This window comes from Phocoena sinus, chromosome 2, assembly GCF_008692025.1.
Source record: "Phocoena sinus isolate mPhoSin1 chromosome 2, mPhoSin1.pri, whole genome shotgun sequence".
Lineage (NCBI taxonomy): Eukaryota > Metazoa > Chordata > Mammalia > Artiodactyla > Phocoenidae > Phocoena > Phocoena sinus.
In genome coordinates this window covers 141,388,029-141,415,441 of record NC_045764.1, presented here as the reverse complement: position 1 = coordinate 141,415,441, position 27,413 = coordinate 141,388,029, and the positions used below count along the sequence as shown (strand labels likewise).

General features: G+C 45.0%; 1 protein-coding gene across 1 annotated transcript in view; it reads left to right on the top strand.

Annotated features, from left to right (window-relative positions):
• Positions 1-5,411: 5,411 nt before the first annotated feature.
• Positions 5,412-27,413, top strand: part of SPTB (spectrin beta, erythrocytic) — a 124,981-nt gene continuing 102,979 nt past the window's right edge. The window contains 1 exon segment of the mRNA XM_032618660.1: positions 5,412-5,615. The gene's annotated coding sequence lies outside the window, so the exon portion shown is untranslated.

Genomic DNA, 27,413 nt, shown 5'->3' with positions numbered 1-27,413 from the left:
AATTCACTTATTAACTCATTTACTCGTCAGGCCTTTATTAAGTACATCTTGTGTGTCAGGGGCTGCGCTAAGTGCTGGGAAACTTAAAACTGTATCCCGAAAGCAACAGGGAGCCATTGGATGATTTAAAGTAGTGGAGTGACATGATCAGATTTCTTTTTTAGAAAGTGTACTTTGGCTACTATGTGGAGGAAGAATTGAAGGAGAGTGAAACTGGAGAATGGGACAGCAGTTAGGAGATTTATAAGAAGCAATTCATGTGAGAAAAGATGAGGCCTGGGTTATGGACTGAATTGTGGCCTGCCCTCCAAATTCATATGTTAAAATGCTAGCCCCAAGTACCTCGGAAAGTGACCAGATTTGGAGAGAGAGCCTTTAAAGAGGTAATTAAGGTAAAATGAAATCATGTGGCTGGCCCTAATCCAATATGACTAGTGTCTTCACAAGCGGAGATTAGGACAAAGACACACAAAGGAAAGACCATGTGAAGACAGAGGGAAAATATGGCCACCTATAAGCCAAAGAGAAGGGCCTCAGAAGAAACAACCCTGCCGGTAACTTGATCTCGGGACTTCTAGCCTCCAGAATTGTGAGAAAACTAATTTTGTTGTTTAAGTCACCCAGTCTGTGGTATTTGTCATGGAAGCCCACGCAAACTAATACAGCCTGAACAAGGCAACTGCAGCAGAACATAAGCGCCTTCAGACACCAGTTTATCATCACACCCCAGTATAAGCCTGCTATTACATCTGCACGAGCTCACATCTCTTAGGTAATGGAAAATCTAATCCTGGAAAGCTCAGGCACAGCTATAGAAGGAAAGATGCCCATTTATTCCAAAGGCTGGTTAGTGCTTCCATGCACTGGTGGATGACAGGATGTAAGTCTTGCTCTTCTGCTCCTTTCCATTATCGGTGGATGGAAATTTGAAATTGATGTCACTTGCTCCCTTATAGGGAGGTCAGTTTGGTATTTACACACTCACTGCCAGTTTTCAGATTCCTTGCAAGGACCATTCTGTTTGAGGCATCTGAAGGTGAAGTTTATTCCTTTGTCCTCAATGCCTCTATATTGTAAATGCTGGGCTTTTCAAATGGGTCCTCCTGCTGCTTTGTCTTTGGAAGTTGTGGAGACTGTGGTTCCCCTAGATGTTCCCAGAAATGGAACAGAAATTTCAGTTTAGTTTTATGAAATGCATCTCTTGGTGACAAGGTAAAGATGAAGGGAACTAATGTTTTTTGAGCTCTAGGCACTATTTCAAAGTTTTCTGTTCATAATCATGAGTTCTCGATTTTTCCATTGTTAGCAGACATTTGAATGAAGGGAGCATTGGGTAGGGCTGGGTTTATTTGGTTTGGTATCTCTGTTTTTAAGTAGCTTTCTGATACATGTTCATTTCTACATCACAGTAGTCTTAAAATTTCAAACAAATAACTGGTTCTGTGATTCAGCAAAAATAGTTTGTAGGATTAATTTAATTCAAGGCACAGGAAGCTAGTCTAGTCTCTATTTTTGGTTTATGATTTAATTTTTTCAAGTTCTTGGGTCTTAGAATCAAATCACAAGCTTTAAACTGTACATAAAACTGTAAACTGTATTTTAAAATCTTTATCCTGCTTTAAACTGCTTCTATTGAATCTGAAAATGCATATTTTTCTTCAACTCAGAAATTTTATTCTACTTTCTCCTTATTATCATCTCATCTGCTCTCTCTTTTCTCTCCTTTGGTAACTTCTATTGGAACAGATATTGGAACTTGAGGATCTCACCTCCATGACTTTCAACCATTCTCACAAACTCTCCATCTCCTTGTTTTTTGCCCTGTGTTTGGGGAGAATTTCTGTTTCTACTAATCTGCTCTTAACTTGATCAGTTCTGCTGATCAGCTAATGAATTTTAAACTTCAGAAACTACTTTTTAAATCTCTACGTTTTCTCACTGATTATTTTTCTTGGATACAATATCCTTTCAAATCTTGCTGAATAAAATTAAAATTCATTTAAATTTTATCTTCTGTTTTCTTTATTAACTTAGTTTCCTCTGATATTACTTCTTTGTTAGTTGTGTTTGGTGCTTTTCTTTCGTGGTATTGGTTCCCCTCCGCTGACAAAATCTTTGGTGATTTTGATTGTCCAATCATCTTTTATTTGAGGATCGGCTTGCCTGTCCTGTTAATCATAGCCTGTCTTCAGGAACTGTGAAGGAAGGGCACAACATGCTATCCAGAGAGAGTGAAAGTTCCCTATTACTTCTAGCGGTCAGTGTGTACTTGGGCTCTGCCCCTCTGGTCCCGGGATCCCCACTAACTTTATCCCACAGGCAAACATTTGGTACTTAAGGCCAGCAGGGGAGGGGACTCCTCAATGAATTATTCTATCCTAGGTTCCCCACCCCCCACCTCCTCTTGTATCCTTTGACTCTTGCTTGGAATTTCCCTAAACTATTCCTTCTCCTGAACCTGTTTTGATTTCCTCTAACTTTGTTTTTCTCTAGATCAGGTCCTGCCTCTCTCTTCTATATTTCAGGATGTCCTAAAAATTCCTGGAAAATTGATCACATTTTTTTCTTATTTCCCTGTGCTGTTAGATTTCTATTCTCTTTAAGACATATCTTTTTATGAGATTTAGGATGGAAGAGAAGGTAAATGCATGGGCTCAACCCACCATCTTGACCCAATCTCTACTTATTATTTTCTTTACTATCTCTAATTAATTATCAGATAATACAAGCTCAATGTGAAAAATTCAGAGAATATAGAAATAGAAAATGAAGTTCCTTCTTGTGTCAGATTCCTCTAATGTCCTGACTTATATCCACTTCTCACCTATTGATTTTAGCTGGAGCTGGGTTGACAGTTCTGTGAGGGCTTCCTCTCACTTCCTGGTTAAGTAGAAGCCCCAGTTCCTGGCTGACAGCATCTAGTTTCAAATGCACACCTTCTCTCTGGCCCTAGAACTGCAGATTGCCAGTTAGGAGCTTGCTTGGTAGCTTGGAAGTGTGGGCTGTCAACATGGAATAGGAGGTTAGGGGGGCAGTCCCTTGACCACCCAGGATGAGGACCAATCTCCCACCTTTCTGATAGACAATTCAGGGAGGCTTTATGAACTCTTCTCAGGAAGTCCCTGCAGAATTAATCCCTACTGCCCACAGCAATGACTTCAAATATGAACCCTTATATGAGCTTTTCCTTCTTACCTATTTCACTCTCCCCAGTTTCTCATTCCCATTCCCTGGGATCTGCCATTTTCCTCCCTCCTTATTTGACAATACCCTTTTCCTCTGTACTTCTAAACTTCCTCTCTCCCTCAGTCCTAATTTATCATTTCACTGTAACTCAATTAGCTGTAAAGCATGTGGGGATGCTGTCAGGATAACAGGCTCTGTAGCAAATGAGGTTGTATTGAATTATTTAGATTTCAGCTAAAGTGGAAATAACTAAAGCAGCTGAACAGGTTTGTAAAATCCTGGGGTAATCTGTCCACTGATTTGGTGCTTTTACCATATTAATTTTTTCTCGTCGTTGAAAATTATAAATTTTAAGGCTACAAAGAAATATATGTGTAAACTCTTCAATTCAGAGCCCTAAAGCTAAGGAATTGTCTGTTTCATGTAGTATATAATTATGTAGCTGCAGAGCTGCAATTCTAGGGAATCATGGATTTATTTAATAAGTTTATCCACACAAGGCTTTGTAAAAACACAAATACATAATTTCGCTCCATTTTTTATTTCAAAAATAGAACAAAGACTTCTACTTGAGATATATGATAGTCTCAGCCTTTGAAGTTGGCCTGTTTTTCTTGAGTTTTCCTTGCCAGAATTTGGTTCTTAATTTTTAAATGAAAAAGAGCTTGTTGTTTCTAACTCAGTAAAAAAACAAATGGATTCTTAAATGCTATCAGAAAGGGGGAAGGGTGGCTCACTGCTAATCTAATGGGTTGACCACAAATATTCTTCTATTATCTTCCCTCTATTACTAGTGTGTCTTGGGAAATTGAGCTTAATAAGGGCCCAGACAACAAGGTGGTAGTGTGGAGAGTTCTGTGGCTTTGTAACATCTGTGGAGTTTGCGCCACTTAGCACATCTCAATGTCTAAATGCCCACTCTCAAAAGAGGTGTGACTGCAGCAGGAAGTGAAGTATCTTTGCATATGTTCAATATATAAACTAAGCACGCACATCTGGCACTTAAACACCCTTTTCCTGGTGAATCCTGGAAAGCAGCATAATTATACTCCCAAGCAAATAACTCAGGTGTAAGACTGTTTCGTCGTTAAGAACACCAGGCATCACCAAAGTTAAAACTCTTTTCTCATCTTTGCGCTTTAAATCTCCACTGTCATCTCCAAAACACCTGAGATTACCTGGGCTGATGTCTGGTGAGAAATTGTCTCAGCACGGCTGATGGAGGAAAGAGACGAAAGCTGCAGCAAGGTGTACCACCAAGCCTTACTGAACAATGACCTTGTATAGTAAGAAAGTCAAGAAAGTGGACAGCCTTGCAAGCTGCCGCTTCTGTGTCTCTCTCCCGAGGTGACTTGGAGATGCTTTGTTTTTCCTGTCTGGCACCATCGGTTCTAGTGTTTTCTCTGGCCTACAGCATCCCACCCCACCCAGCGTGCGGAAGCGTCCGCTCGCCTGGAAACCGGGTCTGGCCAGGAGGTGTCGGTGGGCTGGGGTGGCAGCTTGCCTGTTGATTACAGTCCCTGTAACGTGCGAGCCATGGGACTGCAGGCTGCGCCCCGCCAGCATTGCCCGGTCCGCCTGGACCACACCAGGTTTGCAAACAGAAACGGAGACACCGAGCCCTCAGGCTGGGGCCGCGGGTCTCGGGCCCAGTGCCCACCCGAGCCCTCCCAGCGTCTGTTCTTACTACCATCCAGGAGAAGCCCCGGAGGACGCTTTCTAACACAGCAGCCCCCGGGAACAATCTGTCCCTCCCAAATCCGCCGCAGCGGGGGCGCACTGCCGGGGCGCCAGCTTTGCCTACCCTACGGCCTAAGCGTGTCTTTTAATATATTTTAAAAACCTGACTGTATACAGTGGGGACGCAGGGCGGGAAAGACTGGAGGGCTCATGTTCGTGGCCAGACTCGCCGCTCTGGGCGAACGAATTAGGCCGGAGCTGCAAAGCCAAATCCTTTCCCCGCTGCAGGGGACTCGGGGTAGCGCGCGGTGAGGGGCGGTGAGCAGCTATGGGGGCGCTGCGGCCGGCTCTGGCCTCTGGCGGCTCGGGCTCATGCAGTCCGGAGGGGGGCGGAGGCCGGCCCGGGGAGCCGGGCGGAGGCCGGGCAGGTGGCCCCGGGCTTGGAGGCTGATTGGCAGGTGCGGGAGTGGGTGGGGAAGGCGGGGGCTGGGCCTGGCTCTGCGGGAGGCTGCGGCCCCGCCTCCCCGCCCCCGCCGCGGGACTATCTGGTCCCGGCAGCAGCGATGTCCCCCGGCAGGAATGTCCCTCCTCAGATAATGTTATTTATATCTCTGGGCGGGTCCGCGGCTCGGCAGCACCAGGCGCCCGGCGGCCGCTGTGCCAGGAGCCCTGCGCTGCCTTCCTCCCCCTGCGCCGCCGCCGCTGCCACCCCCGGGCTCGGGGTGGCCGCCACTACAGCCCCAGCGCAGGTGAGTCCCGGGAGGGCCCGGCGGCCAGAGGGAGCTGGGTGCGGGTGCGGATGCGCGAGGCAGGGGCGCGCGGCGCGAGCGCAGCGGAGGCGCTGGGCCCCGGGGGCGCGTGACGCACGGGGCCCAGGGGACCGGGTGGGGACCCAGCCCTGGGTGCCGGGCGTAGAGCCCGTGGGAGGCCCTGGCGGCTGCGGCAGCTATCGCCCCGGGGCGCGGGAATCCTCGTGGGTTTCGGCGGCGCTTGGCAAGCTGGGCGCTTGCTTTGGAGAGCCGGATCCTGGAGCGTCGCCCGGGGGCGCTGGGAGGGCGGTGAGGGGAGTGCGTGTTCTGGTCCCGGGCTGCCTCCTCCAGGACCCCGGCGTGGGGACGAAGGGGGTTCTGCCTCAAGCCTGTCGGACCTCCGCGCTGCCCTCTCTGCCGGGTTCCTCAGCCCTGGGGCCGCTCAGATTCTCTTCTGGGGAACTTGTCTGCGCGCTCCCTGGCAGCCCAGCGCCCAGGCAGGGAGGGCAGGGCGGCGGAGGGGCCGGGTCCCCGAGCGTTGGGAACGACGCGGAGTGTGGCCAGGTGCAGCCCCAAGAAGGAGAGATCAGCGTGCCCCAAGCCACCCTCCAAGGACCCCCACCCTTCCTCTCCCAAAGAGTTCCGCTTCTCCAAGCTGCTACGGTCCACTCTACTCTCCCTTGCCTCACGGGTTCCTCTTTCTCCGACAACTTGGCCCTGAGAAATAGCAGAAAGTGGGAGAAATAACAGGAGCTTTAAAACAATCCCCAACTCCCACCAATTCGCCCAGACGTCCAAAGGTGGGGAAGTAGCGGCAGGCTTGAGTACCGTTTCCGTGACAACGAGCCCCAGGTAGGGTCTTGATTTACAGCCTATTAATATCCAAACCACTATTTTCAGTGAGGAATTAGAGGCACCAGGAGTTAATAGTAACACGCTTAAATCACTGAAGGAAAATGAAAAGAAACCACAGTTTTGTATGCATCAGATGGTGGAGGGGGGTTGGTGGGTGGTGGATATATAGTGACAGTGTTTTTGCACCCAGAACTCCTGTGAGGAGAGGCTAGGCTGTCACTTCCAGGTAGCAGGCAGCCTTGCAAAGTCCACAGCCTTGAGTTAGTCACGATCTATACTTGAATTCCTAAGGAAAGTGATTCAGGCAGCTCTTGAATGAGAGGAGTGTGCAAATCAAAAATTTAGGCACCTCTGTACTATCCACTAACCGATTCTTAATTTCAAAGATGGTACCAAATTTTACTCTAGAATTCCTTCCTTGACCACCCTCTGATCCTATGACCTAGGGCAGGTCATTTCCTATTCCAGTATCAGACTTTAACTCTTTTGCTAGGAGCCGTGGGTTCCAGAGTGTCTTAAAAAACTCTTTTTTGGAAGTGCAAAATGTTTAAGTGTACTGAATGCTCAATACCCAACACAGCTAGGCTTGTACTTGCCCAGAGGCTGTGGGCTAGTTAGAAAAAGGAATATTAGGCTCACACTGAAGAGCCCACCAGCGTTGAAACTAACTGACTCCTCAGAAGTGGGTCATTTATACAGAACTTTATCAAATCCTAGCATAAAGTACAGCTGAAAGACATAAGCCCTACATTACAAACACATGGCCTTTAGACCCCCTTAGCTGTTGCCCTTCTCTTTATCGGTGGTCCAGTCACAATGATTGGGGATGAGCCAGTCCTGTTAATCCCAAATTCTCAGAAGACAGTCTGCTCATGGAATTGAAAGCACCCCAAACCTCCCAGGCATCCAGGGATGGGCCTTGTAGCACAGGCGTATCAAGTTTTCCTGAGTGGCTTGCCCAGCTGAGAGCTGGGATACCACTTTTTGCTCTGGTCATTGCTTCTCCCAAGTGTTCTGAAGGTGTCTTTTAGCAAAATACCTGCTAGATGGTTAGCTTCGGAGTAGGTAAAGGTGTGGCAGGAGGCAGACTCTCCTATATGACAAACTAAAAATGACTATTTTAGGCAAACTAGCTGTGAATGAAAGTTTCACATGAAAGTAGAGTCAGAGTCTGATGGTTCTACCACAGTTCTGGAAACAGGCTTGTTTTTGGTAAATAAAAATAACAGTAGCTTGCTTTCTTTCTTTTTCTGTCTTTTACATACCAGTGCCTAGCCCGGTGCCTGGCTGGTGGTACACACTCAGTTAATCTTTGTTGAATGAATGAGGGAACGAGTAAATGAATGCTCAGTGTTTTCTTTATATTGTCCTATTCCGTTGTCACAATAACTCTTCAAGGTAGCTCATATAATCAACATTTTACAAGTGAGGAAACAGGTTCAAGGAGATTAAGTAATTTCCCTCACATCACTCAGTTGATGAGAGGGGAGGCTGGGATTCAAACTCACCTGTTCAGTTCCACCCTCTTTTAAGGTTCAGAAGTCAGCAGGGGATATAGAAGTATAAATTGGAAAGTTTGGTTATAGGATTGTCTCTTAGCTTCACAATCTTTCACTCTCAAGGCCTCAGGTAATAATTCTGCCTATATCAAAGAAGCTTTAAAAATATTGCTAAAGGGCTTCCCGGGTGGCGCAGTGGTTGAGAGTCCGCCTGCCGATGCAGGGGACACGGGTTCGTGCCCCGGTCTGGGAGGATCCCACATGCCGCGGAGCGGCTGGGCCCGTGAGCCATGGCCGCTGAGCCTGCGCGTCCGGAGCCTGTCCTCCGCAATGGGAGAGGCCACAACAGTGAGAGGCCCGCGTAACGCATAAAAAAAAAAAAAAAAAAAAAAAAAAAAAAATATTGCTAAAGGTATTGGACACTTCCTTGCTCAGAGGTATTTACCCGTGCCCATTATGTGCAGGTCATTGTTTCAAGGACAGAACTGTAATTTTGGCAGTAGGCAAAGCATGGATTTTTTGAAAACAGATTTTCCTTTCAGTCGTGGAATTGGCCAGGAGGGCTTGATGATGCATGGGGACAGCGTGATAGGACGGAGGATGACTATAAAAAATTCATGAGGCAAACGTTATTGAACGGGGAAGGGACCTTGGAAGTCATTGAGTCTAGCCTTCCATTTGCGAAGCTACTTGCTTAAAGGTGAGACCTAGCTGTAATTTACCTGGTCAATTACGTGCAGTGGTGGTACGTGCCTTCCATGCTTCTCACCATTCTAGACCATTTCTTTCCTGTCTGTCTCTCAAGGCCAGTATTGGGTTTATTTCCTGAAGTTCTGCCTAATATTAAACCACTGACATTTTCTTTCCTTTGAGGGAGATTGTGAGAGGATATATTTTAATATCCAATACTTTCATCCTAGTGAAATCTTAAAAAGGTATTGGAGATAGGAGAGAAGACATCAGGAGTATTCAACTCTAAACTGTTCCATAACCTCCCCATTGCCTGTTAGGTGTACAGATGTATGCATTTTTACACAACAGGTATCTTGAGACAATACAGATTTTAAGACAAATAATTATGTAGCATTTCTGGAGCAATGGAGAAGGAAAAGACTTTAGGGAATTATTGGGACTGTCAAATACCTGTTTTAATCTAAGCCCAGTCACTAAATTGCTCTTGAAGTATATTATTCCAAGTTTCAAATTCAAAAGCAAAATTATACTCTCCATTCAAGACCTGAAATGGTAGGAAACATAACCAGTGGGAAGTTTAAAGTGATATAAAGTACATTTATTCATAATTTTTTTTAATGAAAAAATAATTTAAAAAATTAATAACCTTGAATTATCAATTGACTTGGGAAGATCAAGAATGAAAATAACTGCTGTGTGGGCTGATGAGAAATTTGACTTTGGAATGAGGACTGGCAGGGAGGTTCAGGGATACTGGGTTCCGAAATCACGTGGCTATATCACTAGTTGAAAATTACTGTGGAAAGAAGTATTTTACCTTAAACGTAGTTTATATTGACTCAGTGTTTTACAGACCGCTGTTTGGTTGCTCCTCTACTTTAGATAAGAAATCTGGGGAGGAAGAGTAAATGCGGTGGTCTGTGTGCTAAGATCATCACGGAGCATTTGCCGGGTTATCACAGAGAGACGGTTTTTCCTCTGACAACCCCAGAGGTGAGGATCACCTGTTTTTAGAGATGGAGATGGTGATCGAGGGAAGGTGTCGGAGGCAGTCAGGAGAGCTCACTGTCGGGTCTGGCTCCACTCACTGAATTGTCAACTCCCCTTGGTAAATATTTAGAAAATTTCATAGCATATTTCCCTTTGTTGCTGTGCTTATTTCTTAACTCACAGTCAAGCAATCCACGTTCTTCCATTTTCCTCTAGCCTTAGCTGACTATCAAACCACCAGGGGATTCGCAGCCTTCCAGCTCACACAGTCTTCGAGGTAGTCATAGACAGAAAATGCTTCTTCAGTGGATTGCTAGCTAGCTTATGACATTCCCAGGCCTCCTTTTCATCTTTCTCTTTCCTTCTCCTGATGGCTGGAGATATTACAAAGCCGTCGTGTCTTCGTACCTCAGCGAGGCCTTTTCAGGCTGTGCCATAATGTTTAATTTCTACATTATACCTGTGGAGACCTGGCCAAGAGTATAATTACAAGGGCAATTAAAATCCAGACATATATCATGTTAGCAGTGGGGGCAAAAGTGGGGCTTCCTTTCTTCCTTTCATTTTTTTTTTTTTTAAATTTTATTTATTTATATTTGACTGTGTTGGGTCTTCGTTTCTGTGCGAGGGCTTTCTCTAGTTGCGGCAAGTGGGGGCCACTCCTCATCGCGGTACGTGGGCCTCTCACTATCGCGGCCTCTCTTGTTGCAGAGCACAGGCTCCAGACGCGCAGGCTCAGTAGTTGTGGCTCATGGGGCCAGCTGCTCCGCTGCATGTGGGATCTTCCCAGACCAGGGCTCGAACCCATGTCCCCTGCGTTGGCAGGCAGATTCTCAACCACTGAGCCACCAGGGAAGCCCTCTTCCTTTCATTTTAATGCTGTAAATTTAGCAACTGAAAAGGTACAGGGTTAGGAAAAAAAAAAAATAGAGTTTGCATTGAACTGGGATCAGATCATCCAGGATATTTATGAAAAGAATAACAGGGCACCTTGACAGCTAAAGAACAATGATTGCTTTGAATTATAGTCAATTCAAGAGTTTCCTCCAGGGGCTTCTCTGGTGGCACAGTGGTTAAGAATCCACCTTAACCAATGCAGGGGACACAGGTTCGAGCCCTGGTCCGGGAAGATCCCACATGCCATGGAGCAACTAAGCCAGTATGCCACAGCTACTGAGCCTGCTCTCTAGAGCCCGCGAGCCACAACTACTGAGCCCGCCTGCCACAACTACTGGAGCCCGTGCTCTGCAACAAGGGAAGCTGCCGCAATGAGAAGCCCGCACACCACAACGAAGAGTAGCCCCCGCTCACCACAACTAGAGAAAGCCCACGTGCAGCAACAAAGACCCAACTCAGCCATAAATAAATAAATAAAAGAGTTTCCTCCAGCATGAAAGGGAGAAACTTGGATAATCCTGAAAATGAATAAGTTGAAAACCATTTCCATTTATACCAGACTTAAATATGGGTGTGTCTCACTAGACAATTCAAAGCACCTCAAATAAAATTAAGCACACCTTAAACACATAACTTACGAGGACTGGAAAGAGGCCACTAGCTTCATTCTGTCCCTCTGCTCAGTTCTTGCCTGTTTCTAGAAGCCTCCTGGGAGTCTTCAATCAGCTTCACCTTCCAGAATATTTCCTCAGGGGTAGAAGAGTAAGAAAAGGCCTATCATAACACTCCAAGCCATAAGTCATAGGGAGCTAGAGCTGGAGAGGCCTGAGAGAGCCATATTCAGAAAGAACAGACACTGGCCACCTACTGTATGCATTACCCTGTTATATGTTGAGGACACACAACATCCGATGGAGACCCACTGGTCCGGTGGGAGAAAGGACTTGCAAACAAGCAGTGATTCAGGGCACCCTGATTTTTCTCAGCGCGCCTGAGAAAAAGTCCACAGGGGGAAGCATCTGATTCAGGCTGGAGAGTGTCTAGGATTTTCCTGATGGAAGAAGGGAGGATGGGTGAGGGTGGGGCCCTAGACACATAGCCTGGCATAGACGTGCAATAGATCATGATTAGATTAGGGAATGAGGAGTAGTTCTCTGTGGTTGGAGTACAGGCCACAGCACAGGAATGAGCTGAAGGTGTGACCCTAAAAATGGTTTGGGTTCGGTTTGTGAAGAAGTTTGAACCATTGAAGGTTCAAGTTGAAATCAGTGAATGTTTTGAGCAGGGGAGGGACCTGATCAGATCCTTGTTTAGACAAAGCTCACCAGCAAAAGAGAAGGGAATGTGAACTAGAGATCAGCCAGTACAAGTTGATGACCACACATGATGTATGGTCCACTTAGTTTTCAGGAGGCCTTTGTAAGTGCATCATCTCATTTTATTCTACAATGACCATGTGAAGAAACAGGGAACATGTCATCATTCCTGCTTTATAGTCCAAGAAACAGGATCAGAAACATACAATGATTTGCCCAAGGTCCCTGAATTTGTAGTAGAACTTGACTTTGACCCAGTTTCCTAGTTCCAAGGCTGGGGCTTTGTCTAGACCTTCTCCATGGAATAATTGAATGTTCTGGGCCTTCTGGGTGAGACAGTGATTGCTTGCTTCCTTCAGCAAAATTTTCAGTCTAAGTTCATTGGTCCTGGAAAAAGGGAGGAGGAAAGTTGTTACCGTATTTACTCTTTAGCCACAAAACCTTAAGGATGGCCCTCCAGCCTGTACACAGATGATGCTGCAAAGTATGACTTAATGTCAAGCATCCATGTGGATTCCCAGCATGCTGTAGATAAGCAATGGACCTACGTGGCTGTCAGTTGATGTTTTGGGGTTTTCATTCTCTTACCCCAAATTTACTGAGCATTGTTATGCATATGCCTCATTTGGGGCTTCAAAAACCTCTTTTTGGCCAGTGATCTTGGGTGCCTTGGTTTGTGCTTACTTCAGTCTTCAACAAATATTTATTGAGCTCTCATTTATTTGCCAGGCATATTCTAGGCCTAGGGGATATAGCAGTGAAGATGGTAAAAAAAAAAAGTCTGACATCATGGAGCACATTCTAGTTGGGTGAGGCGGGTACTAAACAACAACAAATGACAGATGAGTATCTATCATACTTTCAGGTGATACAAAGAAAAAATAGTGCAAAGGAAAGAGAGGGATGTGGTTCTAGAAGTTGATGTAGGATGACTGGGAAAGGCCTCTCTGGGGAGTTTTCATTTGACTAGAGACACAAATGAAGCGAGGTGGGGGAACAGGGACATTTGGGGACGTTTGAATCTCTCAACCTGAATTGGTTGAGATGAAGGCCCAAAGATGGGGTCGCTGCTGTGTCCAAGGACTGGGCAGGAAGCCAGTGTGACTGGCGTGTTGGGAGCCAGTGGGGAGCGCAGGATGTGATGTTGGGGAGGAAACTGGGTCTGGATCATGCAGGCTTTGAGGCCAGGCGACAACTTTGGGTCTTAGCCATATGACAGGAAGTCACAGGAAGTTGTGGGCAGGGGAGTGACTTCTTCAGATTGGCATTTTAGGAGGATCTTTCTGGCTGTCCTGTGGAAGATTGATTGTATGGGACAAGAGTGGAAGCAGGGAGTGGAATGAAAGCTACTGTAAGTGGTCCAGGTAGAGATGGTGGACCAGGGTGAGGGTGGTAGGTTTGGTGACATGCAGCTGGCTTCTGGATAAATCTTTAAGGTAGAGTTGATGGAACTTGGATATAGAAGATGGGAGAAAAAGAATAAGTCAAGGATGATTCAACTGGTTTTGCTCTGAGCTACTAGAAGGATGAAAAAGCCACTTACTGAGATGGGGATATGTCTTATCAAATACACTGTGGGCTACTATTTTTGATTTTTGTTTTCATTGGGGAGTTCATTTGGAATAGACTCAGGCAGATACACCAAAAAGGTGTTTTATTATGAGTGGCTCATCTGTTTGTTTTGAGGTAAAGCCTCAGATGTGGAGTTAGTTCTCTGTGCTTTGTACCATTACTTTTAGGTCATTCTCAGAACATCTCACTATATGTGATAGAGATTAAGATATGGTACAGGGCTTCCCTGGTGGCGCAGTGGTTGAGAGTCCGCCTGCCGATGCAGGGGACGCGGGTTCGTGCCCCGGTCCGGGAGGATCCCACGTGCCGCGGAGCGGCTGGGCCCGTGAGCCGTGGCCGCTGAGCCTGCGCGTCCGGAGCCTGTGCTCCGCAACGGGAGAGGCCACAACAGTGAGAGGCCCGCGTACCGCAAAAAAAAAAGATATGGTACAAACAAGATTGAGATACATGTCAGTCTTTGTAATTAGAAATGTCTTGAATGTGCTGATTAGAGTCCACTTTTTAACACTATCTGGTTGTCATTTTTTTTTTTTTTTTTTATGTGTTACGCGGGCCTCTCACTGCCGTGGCCTCTCCCGTTGCGGAGGACAGGCTCCGGACGCGCAGGCTCAGCGGCCATGGCTCACGGGCCCAGCCGCTCCGCGGCATGTGGGATCTTCCCAGACCGGGGCACGAACCCGTGTCCCCTGCATCGGCAGGCGGACTCTCAACCACTGCGCCACCAGGGAAGCCCTGGTTGTCATTTTTAAAAGAACTTTTAAAATTATAAAATGAATTCATGCACATGGTTGAGAAGTGTATCCACATTGTACAAGGTACACAATGAAAAGTCAAAGTCTTCCTTCCCCTACCTCCAGTCCTACTCCTAAAAAGTTACCGACGTCAGCAGTTTCCTGTGTATCCTCCAAGAAAAATTCAGTGCGTCTATAAGCATATGGCCTGACACATTTTAAAGTCCTAACTTTAACCTAACAAAAGCATGTGTTTGGTTTCATTTTTTGTGACTCAGTGGCCCTCAGGTATATACTTCAATGGGCTGGAATCCAACTTTCTACCAATTAAGGGTCTCCCTCTCCAAAGCCACCGCACATGGGAACATGGTGTTCATCACGCCCCTTCTCATGCGCCTTCTCAGAAACCTACAGTGGTTCCTCTGTGGGTAGAGGCGGAAATCCAAACTCAGAAAATGACTTTTTAAAAGCTATTGTAATCTGGCTCCCATCTCTTTCTACCCTTCTCTCTTACCACTTCCCATCACAAACCCACTACTTGAACCAGGGTCATCTGCTTCTACTTACTGAGTCCTGAACATTTCTCCCAGAGTCTTTTGCATCAGTCTTTCTGGAACACTCCAGCCCCCAGTCATCTCTCCCTTCTCCAAGTCTGTTAAAGGGCTAGTTACAAATACTACTTAATTGAACATAATCATAGACTTCTTTTATTGTCATTTAACTTTTCTTGTGTCTACTATTTGTTCAACTAGACAACTCTTAAGAGCAAGAACTGATTTAAGAATTGCAGTCACAGGTCTTACATAAAGCTCGGCCTAATGCTTTTGCACATAGAAAGAAGTTCAACTAGTAATTTTTGGAATGTGCACTTTGACAGTCATTCCCTAGCGGGGTGATGCTGTTACGCGGGGATTATTTTAATTAAAACTTGTCAGATGATGGCTGCCAAAAAGGCCACCTTCTTAGTGGTTTACAAAGATGTCCATTCCCGGGGAATGGTAACTGGACACTGCTCCTTTGCATAAAGAACTTTCTGATACGCCTGGCCTCAGTCTCTTGTCCCTTCCTCAGATGGCATTGCATCTAAATGTCAGAAACGGGGTGTTTTTATTTGCCTCTAAGTGGTGAAGAACAGGCATTTAATGAGCATGGCAACCATTCGAGTTTTAAAAATTGTTTTAAATTATGATAAGTATATGTAACATAAAAGTTTCCTTTTTAACTATTTGAAGTGCTCAGTTCAGTGGCATAAGTATGTAGCCACATCATCACTGCCATGTCCAGAACTTTTTTTTTTTGCGGTATGCGGGCCTCTCACTGTTGTGGCCTCTCCCGTTGCGGAGCACAGGCTCCAGACGCGCAGGCTCAGCGGCCACGGCTCACGGGCCCAGCCGCTCCGCGGCATGTGGGATCCTCCCGGACTGGGGCATGAACCCGTGTCCCCTGCATCGGCAGGCGGACTCTCAACCACTGCGCCACCAGGGAAGCCCCAGAACATTTTTCATCTTCCAAAACTCAAACTCTGTGCCCACTGAGCACTAACTCCCACTAACACTCCACAGCACCTGGCAACCCCCACTCTACTTCCTATCTCTATGTATCTGACCACTCTAGGTACCTCAGATAAGCAGAATCATATCATATTTGTCTTTAGTGACTGGCTTATTTCACTTAGCATAATGTTTTCAAGGTTCGTCCACGTTGTAGCATGTGTCAGAATTTCCTTCCTTGTTAAGGCTGGATAATATTCCATTGTATGTATTTTTCACATTTTGTTTATCCGTTCATCCATTGATGGGCACCTGGGCTGCTTCCACTCTTGGCTGTTGTGAATAATGATGCTATGAACGTGGATATACAAACATCTCTTCAACATCCTGCTTTCACTTCTTTTGGGTTTATACTCAGAAGGATACTCCATTATATGGCTGGATCTGTCTATTTTTGACTTTTTGAGAAACCAAACCATGCAATTTAAAAATTTCTCCCTGATATTTGTTGTTTTCAAAGGGAAGGGCAAAATCTATTAACATCCTCACCTTGGGGACCAAACTGAACTTGAAAATTGTTCCTTTGAGAACACTATCTTGAGGGGGTAGTTTGTCATCAAAGTTCTTGAATTTGTCCCTGTGTTAGTAACCTATTTTTAAACGGTAGACTTTTAGAGGACAGGCAGGAGATGTTTAATTTGCTTGTAGAACATGTAGCCCAAACTCAGGTGGGAAGAGTGTAAATATTACATGATGATTATTTCAGCCAAAATAACTCCTTGAGCTGGATGACAAGAGTTTGGGTTGCTTCCAGCTCCTTTTCTCTTGCTGTTTGCCCTTGGGCAAAGAACCTTCTTTTTCTGACTTTTTCAGGTGTGTGTGTGTGTGTGTGTGTGTGTGTGTGTGATGGCACCTTAATATTTATTATTATCCTTAAAATTTCTTCACAGATTTCCTTGTAATGACTGGTACTTCATCTTTGTAGCCTGGCCTGACAGCCCTTCTCCTTCTCCAGGTCCTGGGGTACCACCGAGTGCTTCCTCCTGAATATTTTTGAGCACTTTCTCATTCCTTTGTTACAACAAGGATCATCTTGGTTTGCAATTGTCCACTTGCCTTCTAAACCTTTAGGCTGTGCTTCTTGTGATGGGGAACTGGGTCTTACTCTTTTTTTTTTTTTTTTTTAATTAATATTCCCAGCACCTAGAGTCACACTTGGTACGTAGAGGGGAGTGGCTCAAAAATAGTTATTGATTAAAAAAGTAAAGACTAAATGAAACATTATTATAATAATTGCACAATTAGAATAATGAGTTATTATAATAAGTCAACATTTATTATGTGATGGTACTATGCTGAGAGCTTTTATATATATTTGTTATTTCTATTATCCTAATTAGAGAGAGAAAAAAATCAGGCTTAGAGAAGTTTAATTACCCCAAATTACATACCTAGAAGATCAAAGCTGGACTTGAACCCTGGTGTATATTCTAGAGTGCTTGCTTGGACTCATCACGCCTACCATATTTGGCTGGACATCAATATTCCACAGCTCTCAATTCTAAGAGTTTCTTTTGTTCTTTTATCCTGCATCTTTACTGATCTGAAATTAGAGAGGTAATTATTTGTATACCTTTATATGTTGCTTTATATTTTCAATGATTTAACCTAATAGGCTTGAATCCTCTGATTAGCTGTTAATAAATAATTGATGTTCTGAATCCTATTTCCGAAACAGTTCTCTGACATCTGAGGATGAAGGTGCTAATGAGTACTGTACAATATACCCACTGTCATAAGGCAGCTCCCCATATCGCTGTACTAAAACTGCTTTCAAAGGGGTCTGATACTGTCAAATGTGATGGCCTTCATCTAGACCCAAGTCGCAGGTTCCCTGCATTATTTGACTATTAACCACTCTTGCTTTGAAACTATGCCCTCCCTTGGCTTCCTTTTTCTCCTCCCAGCTTGCTTCTTTCTGCTTTTTTTGTTCCTTCCTCGCTACCAGTTTTTAATTGTTGAGGTTGCCAATGCATCTAAATCCTTATCTCTAGCCCCAGTCTCCCGTCTCAGTTCCAGGCTGCTTTAGAGCTGTGTACTAGCTGTCTTCATTTGGTTGTAACAAGAGGTCTCAAACTCACCATGTAGCAATAGGACCTCTTGGCCCCCTTCTTCACCCCCAAACCTGCTCTTCTGCCCTTTCTTACAGCTAGGTTCATGTTGTCACCACCCTCCCAATCAAGAATCTCAGCAACTTTTGTGGTTATTCTTCTTTTCACACTTCCACATCCTGTTGGCTGCCGGCTCCTATACATTTTTTCTCTAAACATGTCAAGTTAGTTCCTTTCTTTCAATTTCCACTGTCCCTATTCGTATCCTATGTTTGAATAACTGACCTTCGGTCTCTCTCTTTCTAACCCATCTTACTCCCGATCTCAGAATTATTTTTAAAAACATGAGTCTGACTGAGTCATTCAACTGCTTTAAAACCCTTTAATCATTCCCCGTTGCCCCCAAATAAACTTTAAACAGGTAGGAAGGGACCTTCACAACCTGTTCCAATCTCCTTTCCAGGCTTCATTCTCTCTCTGTTTACCCCACATTGGATGCTTATGACTGTTTAAACTTGGGGTGCGTTTTCATGCCTCCATGACTTTGCTTCTGTTGTTTTCTAGGGCTGGAATATCTTTTTGCCTTTCCTCAGCCGTGAACTCTTACACAAATGTCCCTAAAGGCCCTGATCAAACATAACTGCTTTGATGCTTTCCCTCTTCCCTAACCCAGGAAGACACTACACGCTCCTCTGAGCTCTTATGCTGTCACTTTTCACGTGGTACCCTGGCTGGCCGCACACAGGCGTGACTCTCCTTCAGATTATGAGTTCCTCGAAGAAGGGACATTTGTCTGGTGCCCACGGGGGAGCTGGTGCCTAACTCGGGGTCTGGCTCATGGGCGGTGCTCAAGAAGTGTTGGTTGAATTGGGTGATAGGGGAAGTTTCAAGAATATTCAACACTGAAAATAATCCCCCACATTCTGACCTATAGACAATTATGAAGAAGGGTTAATGGGAGACACACACTGTTGACGGGTTTGGAGTAGGGAGTGGGGAGGCATGCTTTAGACCTGAGGAGGCTATCTTCCCACCTCTGTATTCCCCAATTGCTTTCCGTTTAGCAGAGGGGAAAGTAACTGCCGACTTTTAACGTACATCATCAGAATATGTCTAGTGCTAGAAAAATTTAGTTATTCATCGAGAATACAGTCACTCCCACCTCATTTTTCAGTGAATGTTTGAGGCTGACCCTCAGAATGCAGCTATGAAAGGCTCTTTGAGTGGGTGTTGTCAGAGCAATATACACGAGATTTGCTTTATAATAGTGAAGAGTTAGAAAAACATTTCAGAAAAAAAGACCCTCAAATTCCTGTAGAGAGGTTTTATTTTTTTCTAGGTGCATTTAACCTTTTTTGTTTGTTTGTTTGTGCTTAAGGCATGTCAAAGTAGAGACTACCTTGTAAAATATTACAGCGCTTGTTTCTTGGTATGTTCTGCCCACTTTTTGCCTTACCCGGACAAGATGTGAGTTTCACCAGTGGCTGGACTCCCAGCATACTGCTGGCTCAGGCCTTTGAGAGTGTTTTGTTTCTTTCAACAAAACTTTCTGTCATGGACACACTCCCACTGCAATCCAACCGCTCTCTTCTTTTGCTGTGTTCTGTGCCCAGTGGTTGATAGGAGCTGGGTTTTAGCTTCCAAAGGCAGTGAGCAGGGCTGCTAGGCCTTTATAAACATGTGCAGGGGTTCTGAGATGAACTGATAAACGGAAGGCCCTCAAAAGGCTGTGGACGGATGTGCCCGGTAAAAAGAGGGGCAGAGGACAAAGTTAGGTCTCATGCGGGGGACCTGAGGGGAAAGAAACAAAGGAAGGGACTCAGGCAAGATAACTGAAGGCCCCAGAGAGTCCTGAGGGGCATAAGGAGGCCAGTGATGAGCACACAGCAGTCTGCAAACTTGATCCAGAGGTGACATTGAGCGTGGGGCCAACTAATAGCAGCTTCTAGAAGATCTAGATAGAATGCCATGGATGCCAGTGGTCACTATCCCATCTCAAGGATTCCTAGTTGCCATTGTAAAGGTTACCAGCAGGCTGACTACTGGTTAAGTGGCCTGGCTGCATGCTTTTTGAGTGAACAAGCCTTTTTATTTTATTTTCAGGAATGATTTACTTTGTATTATGTTAGCTGTGGTCTGGTCTCTGTTTTCCCATTTAAAATCTAGGCTATTGCTGGTGGGGTCAGTGTCTCAGGCTCTTCCTTTCTCTGCAAGGTGGATGTTACATTCTGTACGTGCTTTCTGCAACTGTTGGGAATCTCGATGCCCAGACATTAAAAATCTGAAGCAGGAGAGTCCCTCACGGTGGAAAGTTATCAGAAGAATGGATGTGTTTACAGGCACAGAGAGTGAGACCCTGTGTTAGAACCAAAGCGCACTGCTCTGGGGTAGGAAGTAGGTACCCTCTGCAAGGCAGGGACCCAACACCCGTGAGGACAAACGAGGTCACTTGCATTCAAAGCTGTGTGAAACCACTTTGCCAGGAGACTGGAAAAATACTCGGCCAGCAGCAGGTCGTTGGGTGAGCTGGTGGGTGCGGAGTAGAGCAGGTAAGTCAGTACCGTGCCCTCAGTGTAGCAACTCCATCGGCAGCCCCGGTTTAGCTGCTCTCACTGCTTCTGACCCAGAAAACGCTCAGAAAATGACTGCAGTGAAACACATCTTCAAGGTGAAGCTTTCAGTCCTGGTGGGGGAGGGATGCGGAGTTGATCCCAAGGGTTCAATACTTACCTCGTAAATGTGCTGGGAGTGAGCTTTGTTTATGCTCTGACCCAGCGGAAGTCACTTTACATCTCGCCCGGTTTCCACCAGCAACGAGTGCCTTCTGCTTGTTTTGCATAAGCCTTGCACCTCCTCTGCGGAAGAGGCAGGGAATGAAGTGGGAGCTATAAAACTCCTGGCGTCATAAATCTTTGCAAAAACAGCAGTCTAGTGAGCAGCGTATTTGGCTGGCAAGTAATCATCACAGTCTATACTTGGTTTCTCTGCCTGTGAAATGGTGGGAATGCTTTCTCGTTGAAATGTAAAGGAGGTCAAAATGAAATAGCGTATGCATTTTCCTTTTTAAAAACCTGATGCTTAAATTAAGCATCAAAACAACTCAAAGAGAGATGTCCTATGGGTAAAAGGTACTCTCTGAGCACCTTGCAGACATCATCTTATAACCTAGAAATTTTCTCTGAAGAGTATCTGGTTCAACTCGCCTTTTTATTTTGAACCAATAAGGGAGATCTGCAGAGGGGAGCTGATTTGCCTAAGGTTGCAAAGTTAGTTAGTTGCAGGGCTCCAGGTAGAACCTGGGGCTCTTGATCTATGGCCCAGTCCTACCTCTCTCTCTGCCTCTCCCCCTCATATGTATATATATATATGTTGTGGTTGCTTTTTGTACTATACTACAACTTGCCCTTTTCATTTAATGATGAGACACTTTGGATGTCTATCTATATCAGATTATTAGATTGCCCTCTTTCATTCTTTTTTTTTTTTTTTTGTCTGCGTTGGGTCTTCGTTGCTGCACGCGGGCTTTCTCTAGTTGCAGGACCGGGGGCTACTCTTCGCTGTGGTGCGCGGGCTTCTCATTGCGGTGGCTTCTGTTGTTGCAGAGCACAGGCTTTAGGTGCGCAGGCTTCAGTAGTTGTGGCACGCGGGTTCAGTAGTTGTGGCTCAAGAGCTCTAGAGCTCAGGCTCAGTAGTTGTGGTGCACGGGCTTAGTTGCTCCGTGGCATGTGGGATCTTCCCGGACCAGGGATCAAACCCGTGTCCCCTGCATTGGCGGGCGGATTCTTAACCACTGTGCCACCAGGGAAGCCCCCTCTTTCATTCTTAACAGGTGTATAGTATCTTATGCTCCTTCTGGTTCTCCATGTTGACTTTAATATGTACAAGCAGCACCACGGAGTTTGAATCGTTTTTTTATAATTAATTTTTATTAGAGTATAGTTGCTTTACAATGCTGTTAGTTTCTACTGCAGAGCAAAGTGAATCAGCTATATGTATGCAAATATCCCCTCTTTTTTGGACTTCCTTCCCATTTAGGTCACCACAGAGCACTAAGCAGAGTTCCCTGAGCTATACAGTAGGTCTCATTAGTTTGGAGTTTGAATTCATGTTACTGATGTAAGAATATTTTATATTAGCATCCGGGGAGGGGAACAACTTCTGTCAAGGTCAGATGGTTTGAGAAATCTGAGACCTTGCTTCTGTTTCCTGCTGCTACTTGTGGGCCCCTGTCATATGCCAGGTGCCACGCTTGGGACTTTAAATGCTTTAACTCATTTAATTCTCACAACAGTCCATTGAGTTAGATATAATTCCTATTTTACTGATGAGCGGGTTGAGGCTAGTCAAGCCAGATTTGCTTAAGGTCACACAGTCAATCATGTGCCAGGCTCCAGATTTGAACCCAGATTTGCTTGACTCCAAAACCTTTCTCATTGTCTGAAATCTAGGACACTAGGAAGAACGGTTATGATGGGTTTAAAGCTCAGCGTTTTTCAGATCTTCCAAGTTTTGTTGGTATAGACCCAGCTAAGGGTCCACTACACACACCAGCAATGATATGGAGGACCAAGTAGCAGTGGAGCAGAGAGAGAGTGATGTGAGGAGGAGGGACAAGAGGTGGCTGCACTTCAGGGCACATTATTGTGTGTTATGTGCTAGGCTGCGGGAAACACAGAGGGATTGACTGAGACACAGCTCTCCACTCTTGGGAAGCTTCTGGTTTGGCAATGGGAAAGACTCATGTGGGACTGACTGTATCACAAACTGCCCCAGGGTCTTCAGGAAGCTAAGGTTGGTTTGGGCCAGGGGTCCTGGGAATGCAGACTTCACTGAGCAGCAGCCATCTGAACTGATCCTGGAGACAAGTGCAAGGTTCCCGCTGGCCGAGTAGGGGAGAGGGCATTCCATAGAGCAAACGGGGGCACGTGCGACATAGGAGCCTGGTGTGGCTACAGCAGAGGATGAGTGGGAGGATGTAGTGACCGAGGGGCCCAACAGTTAGGATGGGGCTAGATTGTAGCAGCCTTGAATGCCATGTAAAGAGCTTGTAGTTTATATTTTAGGTCCTGGGGGCACGGTCCAAATATTTGAACAGGGGCGTGACGTGCTGTCAGCTTGTGTTTTAGGACATCCTGCAGAAATGTAACGAAGGGCTCAAGAGGGTCGAAACCAGGGCAGTGGGGATGGAAGGGAAGAGGTGAATCCAAGAGATTCTGTGAAGTCCAAGTATCTGGACTTTATGTGTGAGGTCAGACCCATTGTCGATTTTTGTGGGCCCTGCCACATAAAGGACCAAACGTATTAAAATTTACCAGTATCCAGATGCAACTAGAGATTATCATACTAAGGGAAGTAAGTCAGAAAGAGAAAGACAAATACCATATGATATCACTTATATGTGGAATCTAAAATATGGCACAAATGAACTTATCTACAGGACAGAAACAGACTCATAGACATAGAGAACAGACTTGTGGTTGCCAAGGAGGAGCGGGGGAGGGAGAGGGATGGACTGGGAGTTTGGGGTTGGTAGATGCAAACTATTATATTTAGAACGGATAAACAACAAGGTCCTAATGTATAGCACAGGGAACTATATTCAATATCCTGTGATAAACTGTAATGGAAAAGAATATTAAAAAAAAAGTCTATATGTGTATAACTGAGTCACTTTGCTGTACAGCAGAGCTTGGCACAATGTCGTAAATCAACTATACTTCAATTAAAAAATAAAATAAAATAAAAAATTACCAGTATCGTATTTTAAATATAATGTTTTGCTGTCAAAAATATTTGAAGGGATTTTGGGGGGGTTATATTAGGTTTTTTTTTTTAATTGGAGTATATTTGATGTATAATGTTGTGTTAGCTTCAGATAAAAAGCACAGAGACTCAGTTATACATATATATGTGTGTGTATATGTATATATTCTTTTCCAGGTTCTTTTCACTTATAGGTTATTATACAATATTGCATAGAGTTTCCTGTGCTCTTCAGCAGGTCCTTATTGGTTATCTACTTTATATATAGTAGTGTGTATATTCATCCCTCCCCCTCTGGGAGTTATTCTTAATTTTGGTTTTACAGTGTTAATTTTATACTTTGGCACCAGTCAGTTTTTTTCAAGTCTTAGAGTATATTCGCCAGTCCTTAAAATTCAGTGGCACTAAGGTGGGGGGGAAGGGGAGCTGTTGAATACGACTTAGCATTTTCTAGCTCAGGTGTCTGGGATGTTGGTGTTACTAATTTACTGAGATCTTAAAAGAAGGAGGAGCTCTGAGGGTGGGGAGGAGGTACAAAGCAAGAGTTCAGTTGACCATGTAGAGTGGGAAGTGTTGGCGGCATGTTTCGGTGGAGCTGCTGCAGTGAATCTGGAGACCAGGAGGCGCTGGGGTTGGGAGTGTTGATGTGACAGCCCTCAGTCAGCACAGAAAGGGAGGAGATCACATGAGGGAAGAGAATAGACTTTAACTTTGGGTAATGCCCACATTTAAGGGATGCGCAGAGGAAGAGGACCTAGAGAATGTGATTGCCGTGTAACAACATACTGAGGACGAAGAACCAAGGGAATCCAAAGCCATCCAAATCCAGCTTCAAGAATAGGATGGTTAATAGTGTCTGATGCTGGAGAGGGATGAGAGGAAAGGCTAGGAGGATGCCGTTAGCCTGTAAGAGACTCAAGTAACCTTCAAGAAAGTAGTTTTAGTGGAGGGTCCCATTCAATCATCTGGAGTTAGAGTGAAGCCATGGTGAGGAGGAGAAGGCAGTGAATGCAGACCGCTTTTCTGAGAACGTGATAGAAAATGGGTGGGTTGAGAAAGGTCAAAGGAAGTTTGGCGGGACATGATTTTTGGGCTGAGAGGGTAAGGAGCCCTTGGAAAGGAAGCTGGACTGAGAAAGGATTCGTGGATGGTGGAAGTCTCTGGGAGGCTGGAAAGCACCGAGTAGTAGGGTAGCCGACCAGCCCAGTCACACCTGTGCCCTGACATTGATGCAATTCTACATACGAGGCACCATGATGGGTATTCCAGGGGCATCCCACCCTTCAATGAGGCTGTGAGGTGACTCTAGGCTCCTCAAGAACAGGGACGTTATGTTGACTGCCTGCTCTCGCTGCCTCGATAGTGCCTGGCACAGCACGATGCATCAGTGCGTATTTGTCAGCGCTCTGGTGGACTTAGCGTTCCTGTCCCACAGCATCCTGAAGCAGGTCCGTCCCTTCTCTTTTCTCATGTTCTACAGTGGGACGTATGATGTAGGTGCGGCTCATGTAAGTTTGGAAGCTTGGTTATAAAGCAAACATTCTCACATTCACACTTTACACCTACCTGCGTGCCTCTCCCCTTTTCTCAGTTCCCTGCCATCTCAGGTCCTGTCTCGAAAATGCGGACAAGTTAAGTTTGTACTGGGACTCCTTCTGTGCCTCTCAGTGCTGAATTCTGGGGCACCGGGACTTTCTGTAGAAGCCGGGAAAGAATATATGATGATCCTTTAGGGGAAACAAAGGGGCTCATTCAATGAGTTGGTGAAAGATGAGTCTCCTTTGTTGATGGAGATAAGAGAGGATCTGGTTTCCTGAAAGCTCTCTGGGTGTGAATGCGCTTTCTTTGCTTGGTTCATGTCACTGGGGGATTTCCCTGATGGCCAATGAACAAGAGGGATCTTTGCTAGGAAGCGCTCCTGCCACCCCAAACTCTATTTTGCGGAAAGGCAGAAACCCAAGGATCAGGCCACACTTGCTGTAATTCTCTGAGATTCTAAGAGTATGAAGAGTTTTATTCAATGGGAAGAGTCTGACTTATGTTTCGGCAATTTTACATTTCCTGGTTGAGATGAGCTGGGAGACTTAGCTTCTTTTCAGGATCACTTAATTTTTTTTCCTTTCTGTTTACAATTATAATACAGAATTTTACTAATGTAAAATATTGCAGAAATACAGACCATAGCAAATGAAAGTTCCTCATCATCCACTTTCCTTATCCCCTAGATAATCATTCACTACAATTTGATGCATATTCTGCCAACATTTTTTATACATATGCTAATAAAATATATGGTTGCTATTTATTTTTACAGAAAAGGATTTCTATTATGGATACTATACTATTTGACCGTTTACATTGTTTTACTCATCAGTACACAAGGTCGTCTTTCCACATATGTATACCTGTAGGTTTTCCTCATTGAAAATGGTTCCATTGTATGGAAAAACCGTACTTATTTAAGCAATTTTTAAGTGATGCCGAATTAGGTTGTCTTAATTTTTGTGTGTTTTCATTTTGTTTTGGCTCTAACCAATAATATGGAGCTAGTTTTAGACTGCTGGGAATGGATGGCCTGTTTAAACTAAAGGGGCTAGAAAAATGAGGCCAAGTTTAGTGGGGATGTATAAGGCTGTCTCCTTGATTCCCTCCATTCTCTCCATTCTCAAAGTAGGGCAGGACCTCTCCTGCAGCCCAGGGGAGTCTCCTGTCCCTTCTCCCAGGCAGGACCCAGGCACAGACCTTTTGTTATGAAACGTACTTAGACCAAATCACACTGCCATTTTGTTTTGCTTCTCCCCTTTCCTTCCTTCCTCTCTCCCTCGCGCCTTCCTTCCTCTTTTTAACTCGGTGTCCAGTTGCAGCGTCCCCCCTAGTTCTCCTCTATTCCAGTCACCCATGAGTGTCCGGGCTCTGCATGCCTTCCTCTCCCACAGCGGGCCTCCCACCATTCCTGACTTTGATCTTGTTTTATGCCCTGCTAGTGTTTCCAGTTTCTCTAGACGGTGCCCTTGTTAGTGTCCGCTGGCTTCCCCTGTAGCCTCATATGCAAAATATTTTAAATCTACTGTTCCCCAAGTCACTTGGCCTACCCTTTAAAGGATTTAAATACAGATCAAGCTTAACACAACTGCCCCTTTGCCCCATGTGCCTGGTACTCATCCTCACCCTCTGTTCGCTGTACTGTGAATAGTAAATTTCCATTCCTCGTGAGGTGACTTCATTTCTAGTGGAAACTCCTGCCCTGGGTTGTGGCAGAGCGAGTACATTCTTTGGCTATGGTCTGACCTGGCTTCGAATCCAGGTTTTAACACTTACCTCAGCAGGTAATTTAATCTTTTTGATCTTCATTTTCCTCTTCAGTAAAATGGGGAATAATGATACCCACCTTGCAGAGCAGATAGGGTTGCACTATGGACTGGATAAAAATGTGTGTCAGATGTCTGGCACGTGGTAGGTGAGCAAAAATGATAGCTACTATTGTTATTATAGCTTGGTTTCTCTTTAGTGAATTTGTTAATTTTTAGTGAATCTCATTATGTGTTATAAGGGGTCAAAGAACCAATGCATCCAAGGTCTTACTAGAAACAGATCCTATAGTGATGTAAAATTTTGAACATAAATATTTTTGCCAGTATTCTTGGCAATAGTAAATAAAATAATTAACAAAATAAAAATTTAGGACAAGAATTTAGATATCTCTTTGAAGTTCCTTGTGCTAGAAATCATTTGTCTTTCCCAGAGAACAGCTGTCTCCATTTATCCCAAATGGTTCCCAGAATCTGGAATTTTTTTTTTTTTTCCCCCTCTGAGGTCCAGCAACTTGAGTTAAGGGATGCTCTTTGTGGTTTAATCATTGCCACAAAAGTGCATAAAGAGTT